The sequence below is a fragment of the Pygoscelis adeliae genome, unplaced genomic scaffold, assembly GCF_000699105.1.
Source record: "Pygoscelis adeliae isolate BGI_AS28 unplaced genomic scaffold, ASM69910v1 Scaffold67, whole genome shotgun sequence".
NCBI classification, from domain to species: Eukaryota; Metazoa; Chordata; class Aves; order Sphenisciformes; family Spheniscidae; genus Pygoscelis; species Pygoscelis adeliae.
The window spans coordinates 4,588,917-4,599,231 of record NW_008825271.1 but is presented as its reverse complement, the minus strand read 5'-3'; the positions used below and the strand labels follow the sequence as shown (position 1 = coordinate 4,599,231).

Genomic DNA, 10,315 nt, shown 5'->3' with positions numbered 1-10,315 from the left:
TGGGGAATCCAGCGCATTACTTGAAATAGTTCAACAGTTTAGCAAGTCATTTACAACAATCTGGGTTTTATAAACAGCGAAGTGAATGCTGATCCACTTACATCCTCTAAATGTTTCCAGGTGGGAAGCAAGTCTATTGTGTTGGGAGGTTCTGTTTTGTTTTGGTTTTTTTCTCCTCTAATAAGGCAACTCTCAGAGTCAGTGGACAGTTGCTTGATAGAGAACCTCTGGGGTGAAATGATCCATTAATTACAAGAATGAACATTTTACCGAAAGTATCACAAGCAAAATTTTGAAAAGCACCCAGTGAAAGTCCATGACTTGAAGCTCCTAAGTCACTTTCAGTCCCTATTTTCAGCTATTTAAAAGTCTACTGCCCTGATTAAATTCAGGTACCAGAGGCTTGAGGGGTCACCTATATTTTTGGATACCTCAAGGCTTTTGAGTCAGTACTGAAAAACATTGGCTTCCCAATAAAAAATTACAAAAACAATTTTATGGTGGATAAAAAAAGTTTTGCCATTGCTTAAAACTAAAGTTATCTGCATGGTCTTTTACTTTAAAATATCAAGTTTTATTTAGTCTTTAGTTTTGCCAGAAGACTTTTGCAATCTTTTCTACTGGAAATAATCTTACTCTTTGAGCAGTGAGAATCTCTAAACGAGGCAGCTTTCACTAAAGCATGGGTGAATCAGCACAGTGAGTCATTAACAAAATAAAAACACCATTGTAAACACTCTGCCTAAAAGTCCTGAGCCTTGTCCCTTGCTCAGTTTTTCGTCTTTGCACAATTAGGATTGTGCTGATTGTCTACTCATCTTGTACCTGGATCCAGGATTGACATGACTGGACTGTTAATGTCAAAAGCAGTTGAATTATTAAAACAAACAAACAAACAAACAAACCCAAGATTCTCTAATCAGTAGAAGCAAAGGAGAAAATTATGAACGAGTTTTCTTTACGTGTATTTTGGCCTGTGCTGTCACAATTTCTTCCAATAGTTGTATAACCCATTGAGTAATTTCAGTCAAATCAGGTAGAATGCTAGAGATCTCAAAGGTATTATATTCCTACAGCTTTTGTGAAAAGAGGCAGCCCTCCAGATGAGTGAAATACAATCTCGTGATCCAATGTAAAAGGCTACACGAGCTCAGTCATATTATTAGACACCAGAACACCCCACACAAACAAGAGGTACATGAGAACAGATTTCATGTGCCCTACTGCTCAGCTGCTACCACAGTTGTGCATCTTTGGCCTGCATTCTAGCATTTTTACTCTCTTCTGTTCTGTCCTCCCATCAAGGTAGTAAGCAGCAAAACACTTGAAATGCACAGACGTCAATTGAAGCAAATAATTTTATTTTTTGAAACAGCAGTAAACGAGGTTTGTTAACAGTTGAGTTATTCTTCTCCCACTTAGTAAACAAGTGGGGTGAACTGACTACATCTTGTTTTTATCGGGACTGATATTTTCCATGAAATCAAAGGACTTGATCCTGGTAGAGCAGACTTCCAGGTTTGGAGCCAGAAATTATTTCATGGGGTACAGCAGAGTAGCCCTTGTGTGGTTTTCTAGACATGGAGGCTCTCTTCCCCACTGTACTGTCACAGTACAAGAGTTGAATGGTTGTTATCTTTGGAATAAGAACTCTTTTTTTGGTGAGACATGGTGTTAAAGTGGACAGTGGGTGGAAATAACCACTTTCAGTTTGTGATGCTCATGCTGACTGAATGTTTTTTCCCCCTGAGGAGTAAATGCATTAATTTGCACTGATCTCTCAGGTACTCTTCAATATACTTCTTGTCTCAGAAAAACACTCTAGTCCATTTACATCAAAGGCTGCTTTCACAAATAACAATTGTGTAAGAAAACTTCAAGAAAATTCAAAATTCAGAAATAGAAGACTGATTTTAAATGACTTTTCGTTTTCCAGCCTCCAGGGATCATTCTTATTTGTCATCTTTTTCTCCCTTCTTTTCTGTTCTTCATTTCCTCCTTCATCTCATCCACGTGGCCTACCAGCATCCTACTGTTCATAGATGGCTCCTGGCCTCCAGGCAGGATGGCTGTGTGCCCCCTCACTGTTGCATACACAACTGTTCCCTGGATATTATTAAGGCATCATTTGATGCCCAGTTTCTCACACTCTGTCTCCATGAACTTTAAGGCAGTCAAGCACCATGTTCCTATCTAGCACAGGGATGTTAGTTTTCTGGAGAAACGGAGATGGAAGATACTAATCAGTTTGATGGTGAGAGAAAATTTCCTGTAGAAAGCTTCATATAGGAAAGACTTCAACAAAGAACAGATCAGATAGGGAAAACAACTTGTTAGGAGCAATTTGCCTTCTCAGAAAAATGGCAGCTTCCATTTAGGATGTTTTCAAATGCCAGCTACAAAACAATGCTGTTATTTTCCATGTAAGTAGAAAACAAGCCCAATTTTTCACCAAGATCAACTATGTTAGCAATGGTAGTAGGACAACAGCGGAGAAGGATGCAGCTTAGATATTGATTATACTGCTTACATGCAGCTTTGTACATAGATTCTTGAAAGGTTTTTTTAAACCTCATTGCATGTTCATTGAAGCAAGGAAAAAGTGCCCCCCCTCAGCCAGTGACAGACAGGTTGTGATGCACAGTAGGTGGCAGAATATGTATCTCTCTTGGCCTGGATTCTGCTCCCATCTAGTCTAGTGTGGTTGTATTGGGATCGCTGAATTGCAAAGGTATAGATGAAAGCAACCTGTTTTCCACCCTGTTCTTTTGCAGTTTGAATACTGAGAAAGTGACAGGTGACAGGTCTGGGTTTGGTGGAGGATGCACCTTGCCATTTAATTTCAATCTGTAAAATTGCCTGAATGATAGAAGCTCAGGATGGCAGATTAACAAGCCAGGGGTGCACCACAGCTATGTGTTCACCTTTCATTTTAGCAGTAGACTACTTGGTGTAGGATTTTAAATATGTTTATGCAGATTTCTAGTCAGTCATAGTTTAAGTCCTAGATCAATCTTCTGATGCAAACAAGCTGGCAGGCTTTATACAGACTGAAAAACCACAAGTCTGATAAAGTGAGACAAATCTACCCTTGGAGGAATTCAAGGTGAAGCTTCAGTTCACTCACTGTTGATGAAATAAAATACGGTAGATTTTGGCACTGACAATAACCCATTTTTTAAAGACGAATTAGCTGTGATATTATAAACCATTTTACCACCAGCATTTTAAAGCCAGCACATGGAATATCTTGGATCTGGGTTCAGATGGTAAGCTTGTAGTCAGCTGGTCTGGCCTCACTTACTACGTATTTTATTTTAGTCCTTCAGCTTGGTGCCCGGTGACTTGAGTTTGGCAAAAGCCTGTCCCCCTCCAGAAAGGCACATAATTGTCAGCTGATCTTTCAAAGAGATAATATAGTGTGATAATCCTTTGCAGCCTGCTCCTACCGTTAGATGAGGATTGGGCTGTTTCAGTGCTTTTGGTATCTTGCTTTATAATGTATGTATTTTGCTTTATAATGTATCATTTCTTTTTCACAGAAAGAAAATATGCAGCTCAGACAAAAACATAATGCATTATAACCTTGATGTCATCATTGGAGAAGCCGCACGGCCGCTGCTGTTTTCACTACAGCCTGCAGTAGCCCCTGGCTATCGCCAGAAAAAAGGGAGAATAAGCATAGCACTAAGCCACTTTTTCCCATCAACTCTCACTAACATCTGTGACTGCAGGGATCTGGGCTTGCCTGGGGCACATGATCTCATTCTGACCACTTTGGTGACAGAGACATGCAGCCTTTTCCTTTGTAAGTGAGCTGGAATGGTGGTCCCTTTTTCCCACCCTGAAGCCCGCAGTACAGGAGTTAATGGCTGGATACTTTGTATTCTTTAAGGAACAAGACGGCAAACAGCATGCAATGCTTATGTCCCAGTGGTTTTCATCAGGGAAAGTCAAATATTGGAAGGATGTACTTTCAAAAGACAAACATTAGACTGTTTTCAAAGGTTCCCTTTCCCCCTCTGGCTGTACGCTCCCACTTCTTACCTTGCACTGAGGTGCTTGTTGGACTCCCAGTGAACAGATACAGTTCATCGCCTGACTGAAAATTGACCCATGACAAAATGCATCAATTTTCTGCAAGGTGAATGAGGTGAATTAGCTCACAGGGGTCCACTGAGTGCTGCAGCTGACACAGACGTGGGGTGTTATGGACCAGAGCAGGGGAAGAATGAAGGCTGCGAGCCAAATGCTCAAGCTGCTTATGAAAATATACCGTGAAACAGCAGGTAAGCCCCACAATCCTCCTGACTGTAATCTCACTTCAAGCTCTAAGTCGCACTTCTGTGGCAACCATGACCCTTAAACACTGGCATACGCTCAGTTTGTGCCAGGCTCACGCTTCTGCTCTGTACTGCCCTGAATCATAGTTTGCTACTCTCAGAAATTAACTACCAGCCCTGGCTCCTATAAAATCGTGATGTCTCAGTATTACTGTTTTTCACAAACTTTCATTCACATAAGTAATCTTTCTTTCAAAAGTAAGTATCCAGGAAACACTGACGCAATACATTTTCATATGGCTGCATTCATGAAAAGTCCTGAACCAAAAGTAATGTGTCCAAATCCCTCTTTTTGTTTGAAAACATCATTCATCCAAGAATCAAAAATGTTACCATGTGACCAGTAACACAACGAAATGAGCACATGAAGAATCACAGCAAACAGTTCAAAAGCCGCTCTGGGCCTGAAGTTGGTTCACAAGATACGTATTGAATACTGGACACTTTGCCTGCCAAGAGAAATAGAAAGGGCTACATTTTCTAAAAAATATACCATGCTTATGTATTTCTTGGCTTAGTCTTTCTCTGACCTTGCCTGGAGCTATCCATTCTTACAGCATACAAAGGGCTAGTATGTGCCTGGTTTACCCTGGACCTGTCCTACTTCCCTGCCTTCAAGTACAATGAGAAAGAGGAAAAAGAAGGTATGCTGAGATCTTTGCACTGAAGAACCCGAGACTCTATGGGAGAAGAAACAGCCCCCTGTTTCTCAGACTGCAAACACTGGACTGTAGTGAAGAAGTCTGAGAGTAGGAAGAGAATATGGCAAAGAGCAAAGGGCTCTGGGGAAGCTTTTAAGGACTGCGAGGCAGGGAAAACAAGCATCTTAAATGGTATGGAGCAGGGAGGTTCAGGAGGATGGGATCTGGGAGGCCTGGGAAAAAAAGGTATCTCTAGGATGGGCAGAGAGGAGTTGTGGCAGAAAGATGAAGAGGCTGTGAACTATGTGGTTGAGGCAGAGGGGCATGGACCATAGGGAGGAGCTAGATGCTCTGGCAGGAGCTGGAGACTGGGTCTAAGGATGAGTGGCCTCAGGCTAGGAGACACTAAAAGCCAGAGTGAAAGGCTGAGAGGCTCGAGGCTGTGCAGGGCTTTGGGGCAGGTGGGAATACAAGACATCTCTACTGAGAATACCCTAATTTAGGTACCTGCACACATATATAAGAATGCTGCCCCTGCTCTTTTGACCCACATGATTGTCTCTTCCCACTCCTGTATCCTCTTTTTTGCAGTCACAGCCACAGTAGCCCTGGCTCACATTTTCCTGTCTGTGTATTGGAGTGTGACAGCATAACATTTTCCATAGCCACTGTGAACCAGGGAAATGTTTTGATGTAGCTCTGGGTCCCAAAGTGTGTATGAGTGTCAAGCATAGATTTCAAAGTGATACAGGAGAGTGGGTATCAGGAGGAAATGATGGGGAAAACGGAGAGAAGGAAGCAGATTTCTATAGACAGATGGTCTCACAAAGGCTATGTCTGAAAACTGTAATATGCTGAAAGTTCAGCCACTGCAGTGCCGGAGTTAATATTAACCTCATCAAATACCTGTCAACTTGCTCTTACACATTCAAAAACTAATTCAAAAGATGACCAAAGATACCGCTCTGAAGTTAAGCATCCCAGTCAGAAGCAGAAATTAAACCACACATACGAGAAAAGATTGTAATTCTCACAGTCTTATTTCAGCCCTTAAGTAACCAGTCCCCCTATTGCCGTTAGCGGGAGTTTTGCCAGAGTAAGACCTGCAGAATTCCATGCCAGGATATTAGTATAACAAACATTAACATCTGACTGTCAGGGTACATTAGGGGGTTGTACTATAGCTTAGGGAGCATTAGGTAAAGTGTCAACTGAAGATGCTGTGTAAGGAGAAAGAGGTCAGGAAGAAAGCAGGCCTCAGTATGATTTGATTTCATGAGGCAAACTGCAGTGCAATCTGTGAGTCTTAACGGTACTATGCTTCTCAGTTTCACATGCTGTGAACCAGCAGTGATAAGAGGGAAAGGCTGACGACAGCCGTGATAATTTTTTTAGAGAGCAGCAAGCAGGACAGAACACAGCAAGCTATCCACTCAATTAGGGACATTTTACACTACAAGCTTAAATTGCTGCTTTCTTAGACCTTTGGCCCAGCTACACAGGCAAAAAGGAAGGAAACTGAAATGTTTAAAAGCTCCTTCGTAGATGAAGGAGCCGTGGCATCTATAATATTTCCTGCCTACTTGAGCACATACTGGGATACAATTTGCTTTCTGGGCCTGAGAGATGAGCTAGAGAGAGGAATCTGGGTAGGCCATCTGGAGGCTGCAGTTAATTTTATAGCAGTCCTATATGTACCGTAAAAGAAGGTAGTTTGCAAGACTGTGCCTTTTACACACTATCAAAGCAATGCAGAAATGCAGAGAGCCTGTTCCTGTAAACCAGTGACTCCAGTAAGAAGAAAGCTTAGGGTTTGCCTATGGAGTCCAAGGGAACATCTTCCCAGCATAGGAACAGAGCACAGCCAGTACAAGTATCTGTGTGCCCCTGATGCTTGTTTCTTTCAGCATTGCTGGCCAGCTGGGAGGCCGGGCGTATCGGACAGGAGGGAGAGAAGTCACAGAAACCAGTAGACTCTGGTAGATAGAGATTTAAGGCAGCACAGACCTGAAGACCACTTAGCCACTGCAATTCACTCTCTGCCACAGGCAAGGAAGGTAGGAAGTGGTCCCTTTTCTTTCTGTCTTGATATGTGTTTTCTATTATATTTCAGGCAGGCCACCCTACAGAACTGGCCCTGTGGCAAATTCCTGGTTGAGAAACTTCCTCTATTCTGCTGGGGTGAATTTTGCACATATAACCTGCCTTGCAATCGTTTTCTTTCCTAAGTGCAGTGTTTTCTCTGAGTAACACCACCAAAATAAAATGCACACAGTAGAAGGAGACCCTCTGCTCTTGATGTATGAGTGAGATCTGAGTACTACAACCCTGCTGCTTTTTCTTTTTTAATAGAAAAGGCTGCATGCTTAGCGTTTTCCATTTTTTAGAACCAACCAGCATGTTCCACTTTACCGGCAACAACATCCCTTACCTAGAAAAGGGTCTAATACCTAGGAAAATGGACCTGGAAAAAAAACCACAATGAAAGATTTAAAAGCTTTCACAGCTGTGGGTGAAAGTGGAGGATATTAGCATGGAGGATATTAGTCAGAGGGTTTGGATTTAAGAGAGAGGACAACTTATCCAAGGAGGCTCAGGAGGGCTTGTTCGCAAATCTCAGCCTCTATCCCTATGGAGACCTGAGTACTGGTGGTGAGTGATTTTACAAGGAAGTCTATCCAAACCTGACAGAAGGCTGCCACTGCTTCTTTCAGGCACTCAGACTTTTTCCTGTTACCTGGCAGTTCAGTTTTCTGGTCAGACTCAAACAGCTGATGGGAGAGGGGCACATGTGGTATTTTACTCACAGGCTCTCTCTTATCATAACCTTAATTGATGTGTGTCAAGCATATAGGACACATCAGCAGAGCGCCTGCTAATAAGCTGAATCCCTGAGATGAAAAGCACCCTTAAAGCCTCCCGCTTTCACTAAGAATTCAAATACTCGGTGTCAGGAATTAACGCTCCAGTAACTCAAAACTCTTATTAATCTAGAGAGCTGTTCTTTCCCAAGAGATCAATCAGTTCTGGGAGCTGCTCTGACATTCTCAAGGGCAAAGAAGGGGAAATCTAGTAGATCGGATTCAATGTTACAGGCTTTGTAATCTGGTAAACATAAGTATATTTGGGAAGTACTGGTAAGAGGTCATGGTAAGAGGTCAGGGTTTCAGTCAACCCCAAATTGATACCTTCCATTAACTGCTGAATAACTGAACAATAGCTATATTGCAAATGTGCCTGCAGACTAAAGACTCAACCACAGGAAAATGTTGGCAAAGGATCCCACAGTCAACACACAGTGCACCTACAGAGCCAGTGGAAGAAAATGAAATGCAGTAAAAACACAGCCCTGGGAAGCAGATCTTAGTTCTATTTCCAGCTTTCTTGCAGATTTCATTTCCCTCTTTTGTAGATTGAGGATGATATGCTTATCTGCTTCCCAGGCTATCTGAAAGGTCAGTTAATGAGTATTAGTAAATCATTTTGTTTTCACAAACTGCCTACCATCTCAGAATCAGAGTACAATTATAGCATATGCAGTTCAGAGTAGTCAGTTTTTTTTATGAAGGATGTTGATTCAGCACCCTGTTTTAGCAAGCCCTGTGAATACATCTTGAAAATTATCTCTCTGGGAGGAAGACAAATCAATTTTAATCTTCTGCCTGTTTACCCTGATGGAAATCAAACAGGCACAGTCTGCCCCTACAGAGCAAGCCATGTTGTGCTGAGCTTGTGATGCACAAGGGAGTTCTTTCTTTAGTCAAGAGACAGACAATGTGGTAAGCATATTGATTATTCCAAACTATGTACTGAGAGAGCACAGCAAAAACTCCTAGGTGTGAATTTATGCCCAATGTGTATCTCATGGCTTTCATTGTTACTTAAGTACTGAGATCCTGCTTTCTTAATCTGTAGACAAAAAACAATTTCATTTTCATCATTACTAATCAAGGCTTAGTATCTATCTGCTAGTTAGAGAGAGTGACTGAAAACCTCTGGCTTGTGTTCACAGCCTGGCATAGAAGCAGTTATTGCTGTAATTAGCTGTAGTTCATACACTACCACGCATGCACTGTACTGCTGTAGAGGAGGCTCAGTCTCAGAGCTGAACAACTGTGAGCATCAAGACCCATCTAGTTAAAATGTACGAAGTACAATAGCTGCCCATAATTTGACCAGTTTCTGTCTAACTGTCTCTCAGCCACTGCTTCCCACAGATAATATTGCTTGACTGGCTCTCTGCAATTCAAGACTCATTGAATGATGCAGTCCTTAAAAGCATTACAGATGAGTAGGAGAGTTGAGCCAAAGGTCTTCAGACAGCATCAGGGCTGTCTGCAGAAGCTGTGCACAGCCCCAAAACACAAGGAGCATGGCAGAGACAAGGGCACAACCCCCAGGGCATCCCCCTATTGGGTACATCCATAGAGGGCAAGTTAGACAAGCTGAAAAGAACACGGCATCAGGCCTTGCTTCAGATTTACTTTTATTTTTTTGGCATGACTCAAGGCTAACAAAGATCTGATTGAAACTTAGAAGTAAGGTTATTCCTGTGATTTTAAAGAGATGCATAGTGAACATGCTTACTTACAGTGACAGCTTCTTTTTTTCCCCCAGGTATCTTGAGCTCAAAGCCTGAGCTGAATTTTCTGGAGATCCTGGCACTTCTGGTTCAGAAGAGAGCTGAAGAAGTAGTACCCTGGAGAAAGGACCATCCTGGCAATATCGAAGTGCTGTCATACTGCCATATGGGACATTTCCAGCCATGCCAAAAGAAGGAAGAACTAAAAATATTGCTGCAGCCCACTCTGCCTGAGGCTTCCCACCCAGTTTTGAGCTCAGAGTAGTTTGGATAAGCAGCCAAATCATGAGGTACTTCTCTTAGCCAATCTGAACCCTGTGAGGTGCACACAGTCATCCCTAGAAATTACTCATCACACTGTCTGATAGGATTTTGTAAAATAAATGAAAGGAAGAAAAATAAATAATATAGTACAGTGACCTCAGTAATAGACTTTGAGTGCTGACACTTACTTTGCTCTATGGTCATGGCAAAGTCACTTAATCTGTCATATCTTTATTTTCTTCATTTATAAAATCAGATCTATAGATGAGCTCCTCAGCTACCACATGAAATCTAGACACAGACTTGCCAAAACTTCAGGGGCAGACTAGTTCTGAGATTCTGCATGGTATCCACTTCTGACAGGGACATTAAGTTTTTCTTTGCTGGTGTAAAGGGTAAAAGAGGAAGTGTGAAAAATCCATCAATATTTGCAATGCAGGATTAAGTTGAAGAATACTGTCCAAACATGGAATATTTTCTTTAAA

General features: G+C 42.0%; 1 protein-coding gene across 1 annotated transcript in view; it reads right to left on the bottom strand.

The window, feature by feature from the left end:
• TRIM2 (tripartite motif containing 2) overlaps positions 1 to 9,655 on the bottom strand; it is a 73,463-nt gene extending 63,808 nt beyond the window's left edge. Inside the window, exon 1 of the mRNA XM_009329788.1 lies at positions 9,576 to 9,655. The gene's annotated coding sequence lies outside the window, so the exon portion shown is untranslated. The remainder of the gene's footprint in view (positions 1 to 9,575) is intronic.
• Between the last annotated feature and the right edge of the window lie 660 nt (positions 9,656 to 10,315).